Source organism: Plectropomus leopardus, chromosome 14 (assembly GCF_026936395.1).
Source record: "Plectropomus leopardus strain MGB_pleo_1.0 chromosome 14, ASM2693639v1, whole genome shotgun sequence".
NCBI classification, from domain to species: Eukaryota; Metazoa; Chordata; class Actinopteri; order Perciformes; family Serranidae; genus Plectropomus; species Plectropomus leopardus.
This window is the reverse complement of record NC_142189.1, coordinates 24,827,677-24,850,576: the sequence shown is the minus strand read 5'-3', so window position 1 is coordinate 24,850,576 and position 22,900 is coordinate 24,827,677. Positions and strand designations below refer to the sequence as shown.

At 39.5% G+C, this 22,900-nt stretch overlaps 1 protein-coding gene across 1 annotated transcript in view; it reads left to right on the top strand.

Moving 5' to 3' along the window:
- Nucleotides 1-22,900, top strand: part of alk (ALK receptor tyrosine kinase) — a 459,469-nt gene that overhangs the window by 75,705 nt on the left and 360,864 nt on the right. The window lies entirely within an intron of this gene.

The following is a 22,900-nucleotide window of genomic DNA, read 5'->3' as shown; positions in this document are numbered from 1 at the left end:
GAGATTCTGAGGAGTTATGAACAACATTGGCTCAGCTCAGCATCCTTCACTGTTCTCCTTCTCTGTGCTGTCTTTCATTCTTAATACTCCCGTCTCTTGATAGCATCCTCAGCACTGAGGTTATCACTGACGGGGCTCATCATGTGCCAGTTGGAGTTTAGTAACAAGGTAGAGAGAAAAATGTGAGAGGTGAGGAGAAACTGACAATACAAGGTATCTTCAGCTGGACTGTGACTGTCTGTCAGGGAATGAAATCTTGGTACTGGTACTGACTGTAATGGTACTTACTTCACATTTCACAAGGGACCCAGAAGACGCGGTCACATTAGATTGCCAAGGGCGATGAAACCCCAGAGCGAAGATTATTTCTTGGGCATCACGGTGGTAGGATGCTACCTTTCAAGCCAACCAAGACCAAACAAGAATTTTGGCTTCCACACAATTTTGTAAAGCTGCATGCCTGAGAGCCGTTTCTCACCAGTGTGATGTGAAAATGTGGTGCAGTAATACTTGAAATCCGCATGAGAATTTTTCATATTACCACACCGCATTTTTTCGTTGCACTCGTGAAAAACAACTTTAAAGGCAGATAGCCTTAATTAATTCTGTGAAGGCTTGAATTCTTTTTTTGGATTGGACTCGACTTGCAACTTCAACAGTAGTATCCTACATCTCTAATTCCTAAGAAATAAGCCCTCTATAGCAATTTTTCATAGGACTACTATACACACAAGGTCAAAATTATCCTCATATTCTGTATTACGCATGTTTCATGAACGAGTATCCACTCCACTTAACTGCAACATATTCAAAAGAAAATGTCTGATGCTCTTGCAATAACCACACAATATATAAACAAATCTGTACCCAAATTTGGTGCTAATGCTCACTGCTGTGGCTAGCACTGACCAGTATATAACATTAGCAGCTGCTGGCTGATCTCAAGTCATGTATTGTCCTTTACGTGGTTGGTGAGGTGGTTGTTGCGGCATTTGTCATGCAATATTGAGTGTTGAGAAACCTAATTTTGAAGCCGTTCCCCTCAGAAATTTATTCTTCTATTATTTAGCCTCTTTCGTAATAAGCTATGCTGCCATCAAGCGGGGGCAGCAAGTATAACCCCGAGGTATAAAAGGAATTGTATTGGTAAAACATATTTTCACAGGCAGAGGTCCGTCCAGATGTTTTTTCCCAGCCACAAGTGTTCTGCAGGGGTGTGCAAGCATTCATAAGAATCCAGAAAATCAGTTTTTACATATTTACGTACACATTTTTCGGACGAAAGCCTTTGGTATGAAAAAGCTTTTAATGTGTGTTTTTCTGCGTATTTTGCAACACATAAAGGCAAGGTTGGAAATTGGCACCAGTCAAATGTTGTTAAAATTTGCAGGTGGCTGCTACATTTGTTTTACTCACAAGCCAAAAAAAACCCAATGTTGATCTACTGAGTGGTTAGATTTTTGGAATCCACCAGCCACCGTGTCAGGTGGACAAAAAAAAAACTGTTCGTTTCCAACCCTCAGTAAAGGTGTCAATATGGTCAAAACCAACCAAGTTGTAAGACATGATGTTCAACCACCTTGAGTGTTAATAGCTGTTCTGAACAGTCACACTGGCTTGGGAGGGAAACAGCGTAATCTTTACATTAACTGATATTGGGATAACAACACGTTTGGACAATTGTATCGTTGTCTATGATTCTGCACTTGGATGTAAACAGGAAAACTGACTGAAGTAATTGTAAAAAAATGAAAAAGAGAAGTTCAAATATTTCTGCAAAATGTTAGGGTACGTGAAAGTTTGATACATTTTAACATATACCACTACCTTGATAGTAGGATAATGGTGGGAATCAACTGAAAATGTAACATATTATCACCACATTGACAGTAGGATAGTAGTTGGAGTCAACTGGGCTGCTTGATGGTCCAGCAAATCCAAAGGTGCTTCCACATGTAACCTGTCTGGTGTGGTTCAAGCAACCTGTGATGCGTTTACACATTTGGTTTGGTTCATTTAAGCTGGAGTGGAAGCTGTCGGTTGAACTAAAGTGAACTGAGACCACCTGAAAAGATAGTGGGTGAGGTAAATAAGGGTTTGTACTGCTGTAAGTGATCACACAAAAAAAGCAACTGTAAGTGGTGTTTAAGTCTATATTTAAACAAGTTTATTTGGTAACCATAAGAACGTGTATGCAGCTCATGTCAGCTCATGGGTGCTGAGCGTTTTCCTGATAGTGAAAATGAATTACAACAGAAGTGTTATGAGCTGTTATACAATTTTGTGTATTTCGGCAGTTAAAAAGGCAATCATGCATCATTTTCTTCTGACATTTGGAGGAAAAAGACATAACAAAAGGAGTGAAAATAACTTCCGAAGACATTATGTACTGTTTTTATCCCCACAGCAGCATTTATTGCAGCATTATTTAAACTGCGGTGTCTTTTGGTTGCTTTGCCATACATCGTGCAGTTGATAAGATAATGAAAATGCAAAGACTACCCATTTAGTCCTTGCACAGGCACCACATGGTGTTAGCATAACAGTGATACATTTTCTCCCAAAGTGAAAGTCGGAGAAATCGACAGCAGAGGGACATGCTCAGCAGTCAGTCCAGTGATGAGTAGGGCCTGTTTGCATTACCATGACCACACTCCCTTTTACACATCACTTCTCATCTGGCAAGGCTAAAGCTCCCATTAACTGTGTTACTGAAGCATGAGAGCGCAGGTAGCCACATGCTGCATAGATATGCACTAGCCCCTTTGAGAGGAGCCCTGAAATCCCTGTCAAAATGAATCTGGGACCCCAGCGTTCAGTGAGTCCGGAACAGGCAGCCCGAGCAAAAATAATGAGCAGTGGGCTCTGTGTTTTCACCAGCTACTGCTGGTTTAATTTGCCAATCAATAAGTCAGTCAATTAGTCAACTTATCCATGAATTACTATTTGCTCGTGCATACTGTGGCCTGTCAAATACTGTACTGGCTCCAATCACAAACACAAGGGTCACTTTAATTAAACATGGAAATTGCAACAGCTTCCTGCTCCTCTCTGACTCTTCATCTATGTCTGTTTTTGTCCTCGTTACAGCACTGAGCTCGCCACCATTGACGTGCAAATTGGCGCCATCTCGATCATCTCTCTCTTGTTGTGTTCCTTCCTCGCTGCTCATTAAATTGCAGTGTGCTCAACGGGGGGAAAAAAACAACTACTAGGGCTCCGATAGGCTGCTAATGTTTCCTCATCAAGTGTCATTAATCACACTTTGAGAGTGCTAAGCGACAAAGTTAAGCAGCTTCAGTGTACTTATGGCTCAAGAGTGCTTTGACAAACATGCCTAACAGGTAGGCTGATTCTTAACCCTTTACAGTGCTGGTAATTATCCAGAGACTTCACCGTAATACTGTACATGCATCAGACTGACAGAATAATGTGTTATATTTTACATTATGGCATGGTGTAGCTGTAATCAGAGATTCATAAATATAGAGCATTAAGTCAGCAGAAAGTAGAGACACGCAAATACCTAGCGGCATTAAAAACCCATCATACTCATTGCTCCATGAACATTATTTTCAATGAAGCTGCAGACATAAGGGATTCTATACCTCGCTATCATTTAATAATGCCATACGCTCCTTGTGTGAGTTTCTGCCGCTCACCTCACTAAGGTTATTTAGTTTCATTAGTGCTGCACAATAAGCAACATCCTGAAAATTTCCATAAAATGTCTAATTATCACTCCCGTGTGGGATATTAGCAGGGATTCATTTCATGTTTAGTGCGACTGGAGCTCATCATTGCTTTGGTGCAGCAGTGTGTGTGTGTGTGTGTGTGTGTGTGTGTGTGTGTGTGTGTGTGATGCAGAATTGGCTGTCCAGGAAAAAAAAGGGAGGGGGCACAATTGCATAAGTCCATATTTGATTTTTATCAATTTCTCCGGGGTCAAATAAATATCTGCTCCCGTAAAAATACAACACCATCCCAGATCTGATTATGCAAAATGATACAAAAATGGCATTAATAATATTCATGAGGTTATGATGATTTCTACAAATGTCCATCTCTTCATCATCCATAGATGTGAAATTAAGTTGACCTTTGAATCGGCTCAATATGTAACAGAATAACAGCATCACTTAATGGAAGTCAAGCACAATGCATCTTTTATATTTATTTATTTATTTATTTATTTATTTATTGACATGGCATTTTGATTAAATGCATTGCACCATTTCTTTGTGTCGTGCAGGACGGTAGCCAACACAATTTGTGCTTTGCTAAGGGGGTTGGCTGTAGTCTAAAGGTTAGCATAGCAGACTTGTGGCTTAAATGTCACTGGTGTGATTCCTTGATCAGGTCTGTTATTGATTATTGATGTGTTTAATTGTCCAGTCAGGGCTTCCTCTTTTAACACAGCCAGGAAAACTGTACCCGCTTTGATTGCACTTTTGATTTATTCACTTCAACTTGTGATCAGTAATGTGTAGCACCTCAGTTCTTCATTTTAAGGGCCAATGTTTCCCAGAATTCCTATTTCTGTCTCATAGATGGAGCAGAGTATGCAGCACAAATCTGCTCAAGGGTTTCATCAGACTGGCCTTCAGTGGAGTTTTAGTCACCTGGTTGAAAAGTCTCAAAATGAGACCTTTTTACCTTGAGTAAAAATAATATGTGGGAGACACACTGAATTCTTTTTTTGGCATGAAACACAAATCAGTCAAACTTTAAACCCTGGACCAGCTGGGAAAATCGGTAAACTGAATCATTAACGCTTGGCAGTGGTTTGGCGCATAGCTGTGTTGGCTTCAAGCATGAAGGACTCAGGTTAAATTCTTGCAGCTGAACCTTCTTTTTGTGTTTGTGGTTTGTATGTTGCATATTTTCTTAGGCTGAGTTTTGGGCATTATTCCAAAAACGTGCAGGTCAGGTGGGCTAAACTGTCTGTAGGTGTGCTGTGTTTGTGAAATACTAAATTCCTAACTTGATAAATACAACCTCTAAACTATTGTCCTGGTATTAGCATGGACCACAGATGGATCATTGAACGTGCCTACCAGGCAAAAGCCAATGGACCCAAAGGGTTTCGCTTGAGTTTACAAAGGGGTCAATTGCAAAATGTTATTCAAACTAAGGGCCCATTCATGCTCAGTGTTAGATACGTATACAGACACAGATGGAGCCTTCGGTATGTGAAGTTTATTTGCATTTGTGCAAATTTTTTGAAAGCTTATGGCTATGGATAAAACACAGCAGAACCAACTGAGATCATGTGGGCAGTGTAAAGTATTTTGGGCAAGATAAGACCGTAAGAGATGATGAAGACATTTGAAAAATGCCAAACAGAACAAAATTAATTGGTAATATAGTGAAAAGAATTCTGCGACCACATGGCGCGATGTATTTAATGGCTTCACAGACTGCCACCATCTACTATGCTGCCTCTGTTAAATGGTACGTTATTATGACTTCCTCCACTGTTGCCTTGTTTGTTGTGTGAAACTTTTGACTCTGCACTCTGATGCTATCTGTTGGCTTTTTCTATGCTATCATAAGACACACATCAAAGTATGAAGGCAGTGATGTTTGCATTTGATCCGGACTTATCTTTTTTCATTTATTTAGGGAGTATAAATGAACCGCAACACATACCAACCAGAAAGAGACTCAAAAAAATGCAAAGGATGTCCAAAAAGACACAAAATAACTTCAAAAAGGGGAAAAACATCTATAAATGGACACAAAATGACTACAAAAAGACACAAATGATTATAAATACATAAAATTACCTCAGAGACATAAAATGACTACAAAGAGAAGCAAAAGAACCAAAGAAGAGGCAAAACCGCCACAAAGTCTTTGTGTCTTGCACCTATGGAGGAGTTGGTGGGGCCTTTTGCATATCTGTGCCCAGGGGCCATTGTCTCTTAATCTGCCCATGGCACAGACGTGTCCTCAGTGAAGAGCACTAAGCAGCTGATGTTGCTGTCAAAAGATGATTGTATTCTGTGATTTTAAGAGGTAGATGGGCTGCGTGCCTGTTTAAGTACCTTCTGGACTTGCTTGTCTCACTTAAGTGTAAATCTAGTCATAAATCTTTTAACACCAAATAAGGAAGCCTTGTAAATGTTAAATGTTAATTATGCATTGAAATCAGCGAGGGTATGTCATTTAGATTTTGAGCCATGTGTCAGCTTTTCCTTATACGAAGATGCATGACTCTGCCGGCTGATACTAATTGCTGCTGCACCAGACCTTTCATTTTTTTCTCCGTTTTTCACTAGATGTCTCCTCGCCATTCTTTGTATTTTGTATTTTCTATCTCGTTAAATCACACATGGACAGGCCTACAACCGGAGGTGCAGTAGTCATTTTTATGCAGCCTCCCCTGAATCATCTCCGCTCTCTGACTACTGTGATCATATTTTACAGCAGCTGTCTGTCTGTTTTATTAACATTATTTAATATCCAGTTATGTGCAAGCGCAGTTTTCATATAGCCGTATGACCATTAAATATTGTTCTTGCTTCTTTAATCAACGTCAATCTCATGAGAAAGTACTTTAAGGGGAATTGGCTTTTTGGTTTAGCATTTATGCAAATTACCCAAATTGTGGAATATATTTAACATTCTGTCCTTACAAATTTCAGTATTAGATAATCTATGAGGTAAATTGAATTATTCTATAAAATAAAATAAAATAACCTGAAACAGCATTACAGCCATTGGACTTACCAGCATTGCCAGATTGCAGTCCAGACACAGGATTTATTCAGCAGCCTACATGAATGATTGATTGTGTAACTTCTTCGCTCAATATAATAAACATAAAAAGTGATTGAATAATAGACTAGGCTGCAATAATTTCTAGCTGAAACACTGAATGTGTGAACATATAAAACTGTCAGGGACCCTGGAGGAATTCACCTTTAAAATAAGCACTAAGGGCGCTCGGTAGCTCAACTGGTTGAGCATGCAACTTAGCAGCAGCACAGGTGTGATTGTTACCCTGGGCCTTTTGTTGTGTGTCATCCCTGTTATGGGGTTACCTCATGCCTTTTAATAAGTAGGTTTCATATAACTCTTAAATGCATCCAGAGAACATAATGTGCTATTTTTAATTCCATCTTGCCAGCTGTGGCATTGTTGCTACTTATGTTGTGCTATGCCAACAAAACTGTTGCAATTCTTCACCACTGATGATGTGTCATTGTGAGTCACAAAGGGTAGCTTTAGCTTTAGCATTAGCAAATTTGTTAGTATGCTCAGCTAGTGTTAGTTAAAGGCCCAGACACACCAAGCCGACACAAGAACTAGCGGCATTGAAAACCGATGGTTGCATTGCCTCAAGTTGCCTGGCCAAAAAGTTGCACATGTAACACACCACAAAGTCTAGAACCGACTGTCCACCAGCACGTAGGTTCTACGCCTGTTTGAGAGGACATAACTCTCATTACCAGTAGACAGCGGCAGCCTGTAATCATCTCTCAAAAAGGGAAACTGGAGGACATTCCAGTGTTGAAAGAACAAATATTTACTGTACACTAGCCAATAATAATACAAGCTATCAATAAACATTTCTGCTTTTACGTGATTGACATAAGTTTCCTTATGATAATTTGAAGATTTCCATTTTTGTCATATTTTTCCTATGACTCATTTTTGAACGACTGCACTTTGCACTTGGCTGGTGACAGCAGTAAAGCAAAGCACCAGGTGAAGATTTTTAAGTCCATGTCTCCTTCTCCCACCACTGGGCCAAATCCTACAATCCCTCCTCTCCCTCTCTCCCTCTCTCTCCTGTCTGTCTTCAGCTGTAATATCTAATAAAGGCAAAAAGCTGGAAAATTAATCTTTAAAAAGAAAAAAGAAAATAAGCACAATCTTGATCTCTGAAGGACAGAAGGTGTCAGATGTCAGATATAATAAAGACTATGAGTAAAAATGTTTATGTGGCACAGCTCTGCAACAACAGGGACACAAGCTTTGCTCTTAAGTGGTTATTTTCAAAGAGAGTGTTCATTGATGGCACTGTCATTGCCCATTACCTTTTTCTTTTCTGAGGCCATGGAAGACTCCCAGCATGCATTTGGCAGAAGACAGAGCTACAATCTGGACAAATCCATCAAAGTGCAAGCATATATCTTCTTATTCAGTGCATCCAATATGGCAGCTTGGTCAGGGGCTGCTGGCTTCTGATTCCCAAAAAAAAGAGACTTTTTTAGCATCTTTTTTAACACAATGGGCTCTCACTAACGCCAATGTAAACCCATCCATAGCAATGACAAGGTATAAAAAGGTAGAAAGTTTACGTATAGACAGGGGAGGAAATGATGGTGGATTGGTCAGACAAACTCAGGATTTTCACCCACAAGATGGCTGTTTGTGTCCTGTGTGAAATCATAAGTAAAGGTTGAGTTTTTATCAACAATGTAGTTGAGGACATATGTGTCACATGTCATACTTGTTAACTTACTTCCGTAAATAAAGTTACATAAAAAAAATACTTATTTCAACCCAAATCATGGTCTTTTTAGAGACGAAAGCATAGGGAGTGTGTTGTGCTGACGTGGCTAAGATAAACATGGGCACATCATGAAAAAGTGGGTCCCTAGGCACCGCTATGCAAAGGGCCCCACCCCTTTCCTATACACAGGAGCAAGACACACAGAATTTGTGGTGGTTTTAGGTCTCTGTGTGGTTTGTGTCTTTTTGTAATCAATTGGGTCTCTTGATGTCATTTTGTGTATTATTGAGGTATTTTTGTCTATTTTGGTCATTTTGTGTCCCTATGAAGTTGTTTTGCCTGTTTCATTCATTATTTTGTGTCTATTTGCCATTCCTTTACATCTCTTTGAGGTCCTTTGCATCTCTTTCTGGTAAGAATGTGTTAGTTTGAGTAACATTTTGTAAGTAAAGGCCAGGAGGGCTGCTTGACACTTTTGGCCTTTTCTTGATAAGCCTGTTTAGAAATTCATCCAAGACGAATAAAGGAGTGCAAGAGAAAGCAATTACCAGATTCCATATGAGCTTCAAATAAACAGGGATTAATCAAATTGCTCTAAATGGCTTCTTTAAACAGAGGGAATGATTACAACAAGCAAAAACGGTTTCGGCGTTCCTATGGGCACCTGACTACTGAGTTCTAACAGAGTTTGGAAAAATTGTGAACCTACCCTTTAAGTTCTTGTAACACTGTTGGAGTTCCTGCTGGTCTTACAGAGGTCATAAATGCCTTTACACACCACATTTCTGAATACTAAAATCTTTTTTGCAATTATAATTTTAGTTATTTTCCCTATCAGCTCATGAGATTGAAAAGAATGGTGTGAGAAGCCAACTTAGCCTGAACACTGAATACAACCCCTTAACATCCACAGACACTAAATCCTCCTCAAGCACACTGAAAGCTATCAGGTCAGAAATGGGACAATCTCAGAGAGGATCAATCTGTGGTGGAGGGACTTAATTTTGCGCAGATCTAAATGCGCCCTTCAAGATGGAGCACAAGAGTTGCCAAGAAAATGAGATGGACGACATGAAAGCAGAGAATTGCCTGTGTGTGATAAAGAAAATATGAGGAAAATAGGGACGAGGAGAAGAGAGAGGGGCTGTTAAAGCATGAGAGCAGAAACAAGCAGCTGAAAATAGAGAGTTGTGTTCTTTGCCGTTAGTTATCCCAGTGCACTCCAGAATGAATAAGTCCTGCCTCATCACGCCATCTGCTGTAATGTGTTTCCCTGTCTCATCTTCCTGTTCTCCTCCTCAAATAACTACTTCTTTTTGTACACACAAACACATAAGAAGTGTGTGATAATAGTGAAAACTTGACTGCCAGCAGACTAAAAAAGGAGGCTTTGTCAGGCATCTTGCTTGGGCTGCCATGTGAAAATGTTTGGCGCTCCACCTCTTCTTACTAAATCTTCCCATTCTTCGCTTTCTGTGAATTGGTCACACTATTACAAGTGGGATCAACAAGTTCCCAGGCTGCCATGATTAGGACGTCTGCCCTGCCCCCAGGCACACAGGCACCCCAACAGCCAAGAGGAAGATCCTGTAAACAAGACTTTCCTCTACTCTTTCCAACTTACTGCTTCACCGGCCCCCAATGAAGCCAAGCATGAGGTGCACAAAGCTCTCCAGGCATGCACTGCAAAGAGCAATGAGGGCAAAACCTAAGTGTACATCACAAGGAGGTGTGAGGAGAAATCACTTACTTCATTAGCGATGCATTTTATTATACATGAGAGCATCCGTGGAAAATGTTTTTCATGTAGTTGAATGCTGAACTGTGTAACCTTACATATTTGCTGTTCCTGTAGGCGGTGTGGAGTTAATTAAACAACTAAATATGAAGAAAAGTTGAGAGTAAACTACACGCTGAGTGCATACTCAATCCAAAAGGAACACGAGCACCAAAAGCTGTAGCAATTTTTCTTATCTATCTTTCTGTACACAGACTCTTGAGCGATAATCCTAGTTATTTTCAACCTGGATTTTTTTCTCCCTACCGTTTGCCATCATTGCGATTGATTCTGTTAAAAAATTCAGTAGATGACTGCCGAGCTTGCCTTTTCAGCAGTTGGACCTGAGAAGGGATTAAAACACGTCTTTCCAACAAAACAACAATCACGGAAGAATAAGACCTGGCTTCAACCGATTTTCAATTATCCATTGCCTGAAGCTGTAGCACATTGCAGTATTGGATATGTTATTTCAACAAGCACAAGCTGAACCGCTCAAGTCCCATAATGCTGCGTTCGCTGCATGCTTTATATTCCATAAATACAAGCTGCTGACTGGGGGGTGGGATGGGCTGCGAGGTAATAACAAGCAGAGGATGGTTTTGCAAACTCTGATATTTGCCACCTGGGTAAGGAATTCAGGCAGCGTGACAACACAAGCAATAAACACAGCAGCTAATCCTCTTGTCAATAGTCCATGGTATTCAATTATTTTAATTAAGTAGGGAATAATTGATTGGAAGTAATATTCACATTAATGCAACATAACACTGTTCTAACTGTGACACTGACAATTATTCAGTCACAGCTACTTTAAGAGATGTTTATGAGGATGTGCTTTAATCAGGTTTTAGCCTCATACCACACTACAATACTTTACGTGCTGGGAATAACTTGTTGCCCTTCAAAAGTATATTTAAAGGGTAATTATAATGGTAATTTTCAGCTTGATATCTGTATGTTTGGTTATGAACAAGTAACCATGCTTTATTGTTTAGAAAGCATTGTTGTAATATTGTTTTTGCCAGAACACCTGTATTTATCCTGTAGTCATGTGGTCACAAACACCAGTTTCCTGGGGGAAAATCCTGTGTTTGTTTGACCTATCCACCATTACAAACTGCCCCCTTACGTGGACCTTTGCTCGTTACTTGTGTGTTTACTGAGTGAGTGCATTGGTCACATGATTGCAGCCTTCCCAGTACAGTGGTTTATATACAAATGAATGTCTCATGATGTGAGCTGTATACAAATTCTGGTTCATTACTTTTCGTAGGCATACATATGACGTGTGCATGAGAGCTGCCTGAATGGTAGCACATGTAAAGATGATTCAAAAAGTCAGTGAACTGATTTAGCAATGTCAGTTACACAGCAATACTTAGTGTAAGTTTGCTAACATATGCCCATATTAGCTCCTGGTGATACAAGTCAAGTGTTTTATTGCTTATGAATTTAGCTTTTCATTTGCAAAAGGAAGATAGAAAAAGACTAAGATTAAATGAAAAAAACATAAGATATTATTTTTTACCTTGGACATTAATGTCATAGTGTGCAGTTATACAAGGGTCAAATGGTTAATGTGACTGCATTCAAACATAATGACCACACTAGACCTCACAAGAGTCTCAATGGCTGGAAAATTATGCTAAATGCTTGTATCTGGTAGTTTTAGCCGAGGGCCTCAGCATGTCCAACATGTTAGTGTCTCCTCTCTTGAGACAGAACGGCTCCAAAAGCCAAACACTTATTTTGCTCCCATTAAATGCTGTTCACTGGCTGGGCACTTATTGCGCGCACACTCTTAACATAATTTTAATCTTTCTTTAAAGGAGAGATAAACCACCATCAAACCGATTTCTCCACTTGTGCTTAATTATGTTTTTTCCTCCTTTGTGCTGTCGAGGTTTTTCTCCCTGAAACAAACCAAACAAACTTGTGGACAGAAATGACTCCTCTGTCACTAGAACAAAACCGTGCCATAGCATAAAGTCACCGAGGCTCATTATTTCTTTGTGGGGTTATCAGTAGGGGGGAGTAGAGATGGCTGCAAATGGGAGTGCATACAGTAATAGGCACCAAACACTCTGTTTAATCACTTCACCACTCTGTGCCTCTCCTGCGTTTAACCCATCTTTTCTCCCTCAGTAGGAAGGTTAAATGGCTCCTTATTAATTGGCTGTGTGTCTGCACATCCCTCTCTTCCCATCCATCCATCGCCACACCTTTGGGAAATCAGGTCATTGAACAGAATCGGTTCCTCCTCCTACATGTACAGATTTTATTTCAGGCCTACCACACAGATAATGGCAGATTATCAACGTACTGTCAGTGGCTGCAGGATAAATGATGCTGCAAACTGTTGCTGTTTCACCCCCTCCCTGTGATTATCTATTTGTCATCATATCATGGAAACTTTGAGTATCTCATGCATACACACTTCAACAAGAGCGTGACACCTATCTAGCTAATAATCAGTTTTCTCAAGTCAAGTCGGGCGCAGATCCAGTTTTTCCCCTGATTTGATCCCCCTGATTTTCTTAGGAGGCTCCTTTTTTTTTTTTTTTATCCCGCTGCAGTGTGCGGATTTGTCAGCATTAACGACGTAATTACGCTCATAATGGATCATTTTAATTGCAACATATTTTTATTGAATGACCAAATGGAGAAGGCTATCTTTGGCATGACAATGTTGAAAGCTTAATTTGTTTCAACACGGTGCAAATTGACATGCTGCCTGGCATCGTACGCTTTAACAGGATGGGCTTATTAATTCCATCAGCCAGAATAAATGCCATAATGAATGTAATCTGTCCGAGTCAGAAATGGCTTGTGATAGGTGTCACTGTGACTCTGAGGAAAATAACTGAAAAAGTGATGTGTATGAAAGTCCTACATCAAAGCGACGGCCTGTTGCTATTCCTTCAAAGGCAGCCATTATATCCCAGTCAGTAAAACTGTAGCACTTTGTGTGATTATATAGACACCGCACAGCCCTGCTTCTCTTTCTTTCATGATATTCTTCTCCTTTAATCTTTTTTTTTTCTTCGTCTAAGTTAATCATCGTATGCCTGATGGGTTTTTGAAACGGCATGTGGAGAGGGTGCAGGACAGGACCCGGGCACGGGATGACCCCTTTATCAGCAGTGAACAGGCTGTGACTGGGCCCAAGTTCTCGACTTAATGATTTCCCCGGAGAGTTGTGGTTCTGGCACCGAGTCAGACTCTGCCTGCTGTCACACGCAGATGTATGGAGGTTACCCGACCCTTCTGCTGGCTGTCCGAGAGACTGGGCCGTGGGAAGATGATGCATATTTTATCGCTAAGGGCTCCACACTGTCTGCGAAGAGGGCTGAATTACACTGGGCTGTAATTGGTTACCGGCTATTGCTAGTGTCTGAGCAGATTCAAGGCGTTCTGACCAACTGCTCTTCGATTTTTTTGTTCGCCTTTTTCTTTTTTTACATCAGACTGTGGCTGTGACACTTCTGAGTGCTTGGGGACTTGTGGGATATTTCCAGTTGAGGATGGACAGGCTGCTAGCAGTGTCAACTGCAGCTTTTCACAAATAATGGACTATTTCAGAAAGGAAACAAAGGACAGTAAAAGCTCCAATAGAAAGCTTAAATCAAACCAGGTAACAACTATTTGGGTTTATCTGGTTGAAATTCAAAGGTGTGTATAACCAATAAATTAGCTTTATGTTGTGCTCTAGCTTTATAACACATAGTGAATCACTTGGTACCCACTTGAAGGTCCAGGGTGTAAGTTTTAGAGGGATATATTGGCAAAAATGGAAGATAATAAAATAATTGTGTTTTTTTTAGTGTATAATTTACTGAAAATAAGAATAGGTGTGTTTTCCTTGGGTGGGAGCTTGGCCTTGTCTGTGGATATTGCCGTGTTGCACTGCTATGTTTTGACAGTAGGACAGAACAGACAAACCAAACACTGGGTCTAGATAGGACCATTTGCTTTTTTGTGTGTTTTTGTGTCAACTATGGAAGTAAGCAGCCCCTCCACTATAAGAGTGTAAGGAAAAAAAACACAAAAAAAACACAGATTTTCTTTTTATGTGAAACTGCTTTTTCGTGTGTTTTAAATCACTAGTCCGTTTGTTTTGGCAAGGAGGAGACCGCTGTGGATAATTTGGCTCTTGGTTCAAACATTCTGAACATCTGGATAAGAGAAAAAGGTGATGAGCAGGTGCTAGGCTCTACCAAATAGCTTTGTGGAAACAGTCACTCTGAACGTGAAACTGCTTTATTCTGTGTTTTTATTGGTTTAAAATCATTGGGTCTGCTTGTTATGGAGATGAGGAGACCACTGCAGAGAATTAGGTAAAAACCTCCTGAACGTTTGGATTTTAAGTCACCATAGAAAAAATGTGAGCACAGACAGGCAGCCTGTCTCCAACATGCCAAACAGCATCGGCGAAACACTGATTTATAACGTGAAATTGCTTTATTTAAGGTTTTTACCAGTTTTGATCACATGGTCAATTTGTTGTGAAAAAAAGAGACCTCTGTAAACAATTCGGCTCCTAATGAAAACACTGAATGAACCGGGAGAATTTCAAGTGGTTGGAGTACAATCCTCACTGCTAATAAATCCACCTAAATCTTACACATTGTTTCTTAAGAGAAGGTTTGACATTTGTTGCTTTAAATGCCTAGTGTTTGGTTGTTTCTTATGGCAGAGAATCATCAGTAACTTCTAGCAGTAGCATGAACACTAATGCATTTAAAACCATGCAGAAACACTGGATGTGTAATGAATGTTGGTACACCTGTATGTGTGAGTCTCATTTAGATTCTCATGTGAATACTATGCTCACGTTTCTCTCCTGTAACATTGTTACATGTGAGGCCTGACTAATTATTTTTGTGCCAAGAAGGATCTCTTCCCTAGCCAAATGTGTGCCCACACAACGTAACTGGTAAAATCTCTAAGGTGTTAAGTTACTCACTCCAGTGCTCATTACAAGCAAGCCAAAGATGTACTTTCCGTGTTATAACTAGTTGATTTCCATACGTTAAGCAGAAACTGAATATCTTTTCAGCCCACCATGTTAAGTGGTACTTCATTAATTTATCGATTTCCATGTCCGGCTGTCTTTTAATCAAAATCTTAGGTGGCTCAGCTGTATGCAAAATTTATTTAGACTGCCGTATTCCTTTTTGCCCAGAAATAATGGCCAATTACAAGATTTACACAGTGAGCAGGAGGATGCTTTTGGAGGAATTTTGTGCCTTTGAAGGGAGATGTTAAACATGTAAAAGCACCACTTACAGAGAAACAATAAGGCCAAAAATAATAAACCTGCTGCATATTTTCATTTTGGAGTTTGGAGCGCACATACTGCAGAGCAGTTGCTGTTTTATCAGATAACTTCCTCAGTATTTACAGGGATGCCAAGAAAACAGTAGCTGTTTCAGAATTTCTTGTTCCTGCATCTTTGCGCTTGAGTCATTAAAAAGGTCTTGGTGAATGGAACCAGGCTTAATGATCAGTTTGATTAGGGAAGCTTTGCATTTAGTAATTGGTGTGACTGTCAACCACAAAGACATTGCTTTCATTAAGGGGAAAGTGTTATTGGGTAAATATGGCCCACTTCAAAAAGTGTCAAGAGTGCCGTTTGGGTCACTATATTGCATTGAAATCAATACTGTTAATGTAGAATTACTGAACTTGTGATAAACATATTGTATTATTTTGCTATATGAATCTAAGCTGTACAAAGGGCCAAGTTCATAAAGTTGATATTTAGAATGGAGGGACTCAAGTCAGACTCAAATCGCAAATTTGAGGTCTTGAGACTCATTTAACGAAAGACTTTATTTCAGTATTTATTTTTTCTAGATATTGTGAAGTTTTTTATTCTGAAACATGATTGGGTAAGGGTTCGGATTAACCTGATGTCAACCTCATAGGATCCGGCAGACCAGCAAAGGTTAAGGCATGAGATAGCTATCATGGAGGGGCTAATCCAAAAACATTTTTTTGATTTTGTTTTTGATGGTGGTTGTATAAAAACACAACAGTTGTTTGCAATATCTGCAGCTCAAAAATCAGTGGCACGTCCACCACAACACTCAACTTCATCCATCACCACAAAACCCAAACAGAAAGATACAGGAATGTGTCTTTGTCCTTTGTCCAAAGTGTATTCAAGGCAATTAATGAAACCACAATCTGCACATAGGAAAATTACATATCGGTTGATGCTCCCAATACTTTGCTGCAGCTCTTTGCATAGCAGGTCCATTTCATTTCATGGACATTTGTATATTGTTGATTACTAACTTTCATAGTGTGAGTTGTAGTTTTAATTAATATGTAGTGCCAAGACTTTTTATAGCATTTAATATTTCCGCTTTTATGTGGCCAATAAGGAAAATTTAACCTCATAGACAATAATATTTGTGTTTTTAACTAACTTATTAGCTTATTGGTGGGTTAGATTGAAGGCTGATGTTGGCTAGAAAGCTAAAGTTTGTCCAGAACATCAGGATTTCATATGGCTTGACTTTTCTTGCTTGACTTAAAGCAGGATCTTGACTTTCCTGATTCGCTCCACAGTAACTTGGGACTTGCTTTACACTTGAAGGTTAAATCTTTAGACTTGCATGTATAGCTTACTCTCTCTGTTGATATCCTTCTGTTATGCCATCCAATTCTTCTGACTATCAAAACGTAAAGATTGCGTTAGCCATTCAGTGCTTATTCTGCTATTAGCATCAAATTAAAAAAATTACTATGTATCTTTGGTGTATCAGCATTTCGAGGTAAATGTATAATTCCATAATTTTCTGACATTTTTTGTGGTCCTTGTGAAGCAATATAACAATATTCTTTAAGAACTGGGCATACCATAATGCAGCTGTACTTTACTTGACAAGCCTCAAAATCCCAAAGCATTCAGTATTGGCTGTCAAAATCAGGAATGATCCCGCAACGGCTGACGTCCCGTAGCATGGGCCATTGCACAACATCAGTCTAATTGCCCCACTTTTAGCAATCATCCAACTCTTTTGTCCTGCCTAAAAGAGCGTGTATTAATATAATGCCTAAACTCAAAGAAGAAACTGTGCAATAGAAAAATTTGACAGTCAGGATAGAACTCATTCTATGATTGAGAAAATTACTTTTTCTGCTCCAGAGAAGGGAGTCGACAAGAAATTGAGCCCGAGATGTGGAGTGTCTCTCCAGGCCTGGGAAAAAGAACAATGTGCAGGATTTTTTTTAAACAAGAAAAAAACATCTTTATTGTTTCCTTTTCATGTCCCATGCTCTGCACTTACATGCAGATCACATAGGCATCCACTGTCGCAAACAAACTAAAGACAAACAAGGTCTCTTGTTCGCTGTTAATTGTTAGTATGAAAATATTTTGGGACTTTTAGATAAGCTGCTTCAGTACTATGACTACTGAGATGATTCATTTAATAGAATAGCCTCCTCTTTCCTCACACCACAGCCTATTACAAACTTGAAAGACAATCACACACACTTTAAATCTTGAGCTACATATTTTATAATTCAGGGTTAGGCGGCCTACATACAACACACAGTTACAAGCTTGTTTCCAAAGTCAAACATATTCAGCTCAAGGCTGCAGACTAAAAATCCATCAGAGAATTTGACTCTTAAGTTCAACAATCAAGCTAAGACGTGAGAGGCTGGCTGGGCCTGATTTTATTACATTGGGGTTAATGTTAGGGGCGGTTATTTCCTGAGGCAAGACACGGCCATTTATATTTATTAATGACTAATTGTTGTGTATAAGTCGAGGGCAAAACCAGATTTTCTTGGCGAGGAACAGGCTGTTGGAAGTAAGTTGTTTGGAGGATTTCTTTTTCTCTCACCCTGGCCTCTTGAGCCTGCAAGCTCTGAGTCATTGCACAATTGACTTGCCAGCTTTCCAAAAAGTGTGAACGGTTACTCAGACATCTTACAGGCTCTGCAAAAATGGAATCATCATGTAAAAAATCTGCAGCAAAATAGAAGACTTGCACTGTCTTTTTGGTTGCAAATTACTCACTGTGTTATTATCATTAGTAGCATGGATGGTTAATTTTCGCCTCATTCTCAAAGCAGTTATGTCTAGAATGGGCTCAGTTAACACCAGTGCTCCTAATGCCTTTAAATAACAATTACTCAATAATATCTGAAGTACGTTTCCTCCTCCACAGCTGACTTGGAGGGAGGGCGATGTGTTGTTTCCGTGCCACAGAGTGGGAGTATAGGTGCTGCTAGATCAGTTTCCACAGTCCCACTGTGATATTGCCAAAGCCAGTCAGGTAGATGAGATGAACATGGAGAGACAAGAGATTACCCACAAAAGGCAGGCGGTGGCACCATAAAGGACGAATGTTGCCCAATTGACAAGGCGGCACAACTCCATTATATGACAAGGTCAGAAACAGGGCGGAGGAGGGAAGGAGGGGGCCATATAGCAAATGGATTCTCAGCATTGTAGATAAGACTGTGAGTGCTGTGTAACCAACTACATGATTGTATTACTTTTATATCCCAATGGACTGTTTTGTAGCTTAACATACTGTGGCCTCAGTAGGTCGTTTATGTCATTTGCTATGGAGCAAAGTATCTAGTGAAGTTGGGATATATATCATAATTGAGGTGGACTGGAAAGCATAATTGCAATGATTGAAACAAGAACTTACTGTGACAAGAGGTCAGATGTAAAACACAGCGACTATCAAAACCTTAAATTAGCCTATCGTCACATTTTTCAGTCCATCTTTGGGTTATACTGAAGTTTAAGGTGTTTTTTTCCCCCTGTAATTTAGCTTATATAAATCCCCGGTGCATGTCTGTTTGCTTTTTTTGTGAAAACTGAATACGCATTTTGTGCCTGAATTGTTTTTTGTGTCTCCAGCAGACCACTTTTGTTCAGATTTCATCACTGCCTATTTCACTTGCCTTTAAAAGTCAACGAGCACAATTATGACATCCACAGTCTCACTAACATGCTAACTGGTCATGTTAGCAGTTCGCAGCAGAAATCAACATGTCTCCTTCTATAGAGCAAAACAATGGATTGTCATGCAAAACTCTGACCAACAAGTTGTAAAAAGGGCAAGTTATAGAGCATTAGCCCCTTGTCACCTAAACAACTACCTTGCATTAATGACACAGTTGTTGTCAGGGACGCATCAAGATGTATTAGCATTTACATCAAAGAAGATGTGGTCAAACGTGTCTCAGACCACTCCAGCAAGTGGTTTGAGTGATCTGATCACAATGTGTCCTTAATGGTCTTTTACACCTGTACGTAGCGCTGTCAACTTGTGATCTGATCACTCAAGACACATGTTAATAGGAGGTCTAAACAGGCTCTATGCGTCAGCCCTGTGATAATCTGTCCAGGGTGTACCCCGCCTCTCGCTCAGAGTCAGCTGGGATTGGCTCCAGCCCCTCCACTACCCTTAAGAGGAAAAGCAGTTAAAGAAATGGATCACTTTAATTCCAACAACAACACAATAAAACAGCTTGGACCCAATGCCATTATGTGCCACTTATTTTTATGCACAGTTACAATCTGCACATAAAAAACTTCTCATATATTTACACCACGTATATCAATTGAGACGTAAATTAATTAGTATTTTCTTTTGCTGATTTTCTTGAAACTGGGTCAGACTTTGCACATCATTTCTAGGAAACCTGACCAATGTTAGTACCAGTACTATAAGTGATTTGAGCATTCTCTCCTGCATTGCTCCATTACATCGATACATTACTCAGTGACTTAGTATGTTACTTTATGTTGTAATTTGAACCATGTTATAATTAACTTATAGAGTGCCCACAAGACCAACTTGTTGCTTTGAGTTTTCACAGTCTGGTCTTTTGCCGTCCCATAATGTGGGATAAACCCTCTTTGTATGGGACCTGCCAAAGACTCAGTAGATGATGAAAATACATGAACAGGAGGACATATCTAGTGGGTTTTAGTGCTAACTTTATCAAATAAGAAATTTAGGCTTGCTATCTAATTTTTTTGATGCCATGTTATTGCTTTGACAGCCTATATTCCCAAATCCCAACAGTCCATAATATGTCCCATTGGATCGAAAGCCCATAGTGTTTTCCCGAAAACAAAACACATTCCCTGAAGCTGGAAAAATGTACATCCCTTCAATCAGTTTGCCTCGAATATTTCACTCTGTGTTTCCTCTTGTTGACTGGGGACATCTGAACTGACTTCCAGTAACTTAACAACTACGCCACCTGCCTGCTTCAAATATCAAACCTCTGATCTGACAGTCAACATTGGTGTCCATTAAGAAATGTGAGTAGTTTGTTCTTCTTAGGGGATTAGGCCTGCACTGCCATTGTAATATCAATGCCGTATGGAATACCTATAATGCCAAAAAAAAACAACTGTTAGATAAATATCCGACTGCGAGGTTTGACAGCCTAGCTTCCTTTTGTTGCACGTGGGAAGGTCTGATTACATCATTCTGCATAATAATTAGCTATGTGCCTTTGTTTGTTGTGACCAGTATTGTAAAAATCTGTTCTAAAATCATTGGAGTGAAACAGAGAGACCTTACTGCCGCTTACTGTAACAAACAAATCTTACGGAAGGCACTAAGTATCCTGACCTCCCCAGGGCATGTCTCTGCAGGTCAGTTTTCAAATTCTTTTATCCCTTCGTCAGTTAGACTTTTAAATTCCCTTGTTTATGGTGTCGTTTATATTCTACTGTATGCACTTTATTCTTATCCCTGTTCCTTGGCTCCTGGTATACTTGCTTATACTTACGTCTAGTTGTATACTGTGAATGCTGCTATGTGTGTTTTGTATGTGTATTTGCTTTGTAGTTTTAGCATGCAACTAATTGCCTCTTGTGGGACTGATTAAGTTGTTTGAATTGAATTGAATTGAATTGAATTGAATTGAATTGAACTGAATTGAATTGAATTGAATTGAATTGAATTGAATTGAATTGAATTGAATTGAATTAAATTGAATTGAATTGAAATGAATTGAATTAATTGAATTGAATTGAATTGAATTGAGCTGAATTGAGTTGAATTGCACTGAACTGAATTGACTAATCAAAAGATTAAACTGCCTCAGAGCGGATTAATTTTAATTATTATATTGAATGGTGAAATTATAGCTAATTTGGTGGACTTTGGAGAAATGGGCGATTATTTTCTGTCAGTCACCCTCTGCCCAGGGAAATCTCCACCTGAAGGTTTATCCTTTTTTAAAAATCTGCACAATAGCTGCAGTAACACTGCAGTTTATAATTCCTTACACAAAAAGTTAGACTCTTCTTTCCTCTGTCCACAGTAGAATTGAAGTCAAGAAATGAAATCAATAAGAAATCATCATTCTGTTAGAAGTTTAGTGAAAGAATGGATGATTTACTATTTTGCTCATGGAGTGGAAAAGGTGAACACACTGCTCACATCAAATCAGTCACTATTACAAGCCAAGATGATAGTTTTTATTCAATCGTAAAGGTTATACTTATCTACCAAACAAATTGACATGGTTCACCTGTTTCTGAACCTTAAAAATGCAGTCATATCTTAGTATTCCAAACAGAGGATATCTTCAAGTGTAAGTCCAATGCAGCTGTAGTTTTACTTTCCTGTCATAAATGGTAGATTTGTATTCGTAGCTGAGCAGCGGGCAAAATTACTAAGCCAAAAATAATGAGAGCTTTTTGCTACCTGTCAGACGTGTGATGGCCAGATGTCCACAGGAGAAAAGAAACATTCACCTTTCATTGCCTTTCATCCCAGGCCTAGCCTGTCACATTTAGACATAATGTGATGTGTCACCTCAGGCTCTTACCCAAATGTAACCAGACTTTTTCTCTTATTTTTTTCCACCTGAAGCTAGAGATACCCAGGAACAACCAAATGATATTATGTATGTGAGTGACAGATGCTCGTGAGAGGTTTCTACAGATGCTGATCAGACTGCTGACATGGAAGCTAAAGATCATAGATGGCTGAGATCAGATACTCAGATGGAATCAGTCAGTGTGAGTCATCCCAGTTTGTTATTGTTGACAATATCCAGTAGTGCATGACAGGGAACAGGGGAGATAAATCCCCAAATAGTGTGCTATGCCAGTTCTTGAGGTGATCGCCAGACCTCTAACTGTGAACCCCAATCTGCAGTCACACATACACTTTTTTTATTTAGTTCCAACTGTGGTGGTAAAGTCAGCTTTGATGCATTGAAGTGGAAGCCAATTTGGCATTGTGGCAGTGTGAAATAGACTGAAATAAATACTGATATTTAAAGGCTTATTCAGCTTGGGTGTTATTTTTGCAGTTTTCCCCATTACCTATATCCATTATGGAAGCATTATACCCACCAAAGTGATGGCTGCAATTTTGGAGTTCAGACACTGCTTCAACAACATTTGCATACAACATAAGAGGTCAAGGCAATCACGCAGGTTGTTAACACTGACAGTTTAGGGTACAGTTCACCACAAAATTAATGATACATAATTTTCTTTTACCTGTATTACTTATCAATCTAGATTGTTTTGGTGTGAGTTGCAAAGTGTTGGAGATATCCGTAGTAAAGATGTCTGCCTTCTCTCCAATATAATGGAATTAGATGGGACTCGGCTTGTGGTTCTCAAAGGGCCA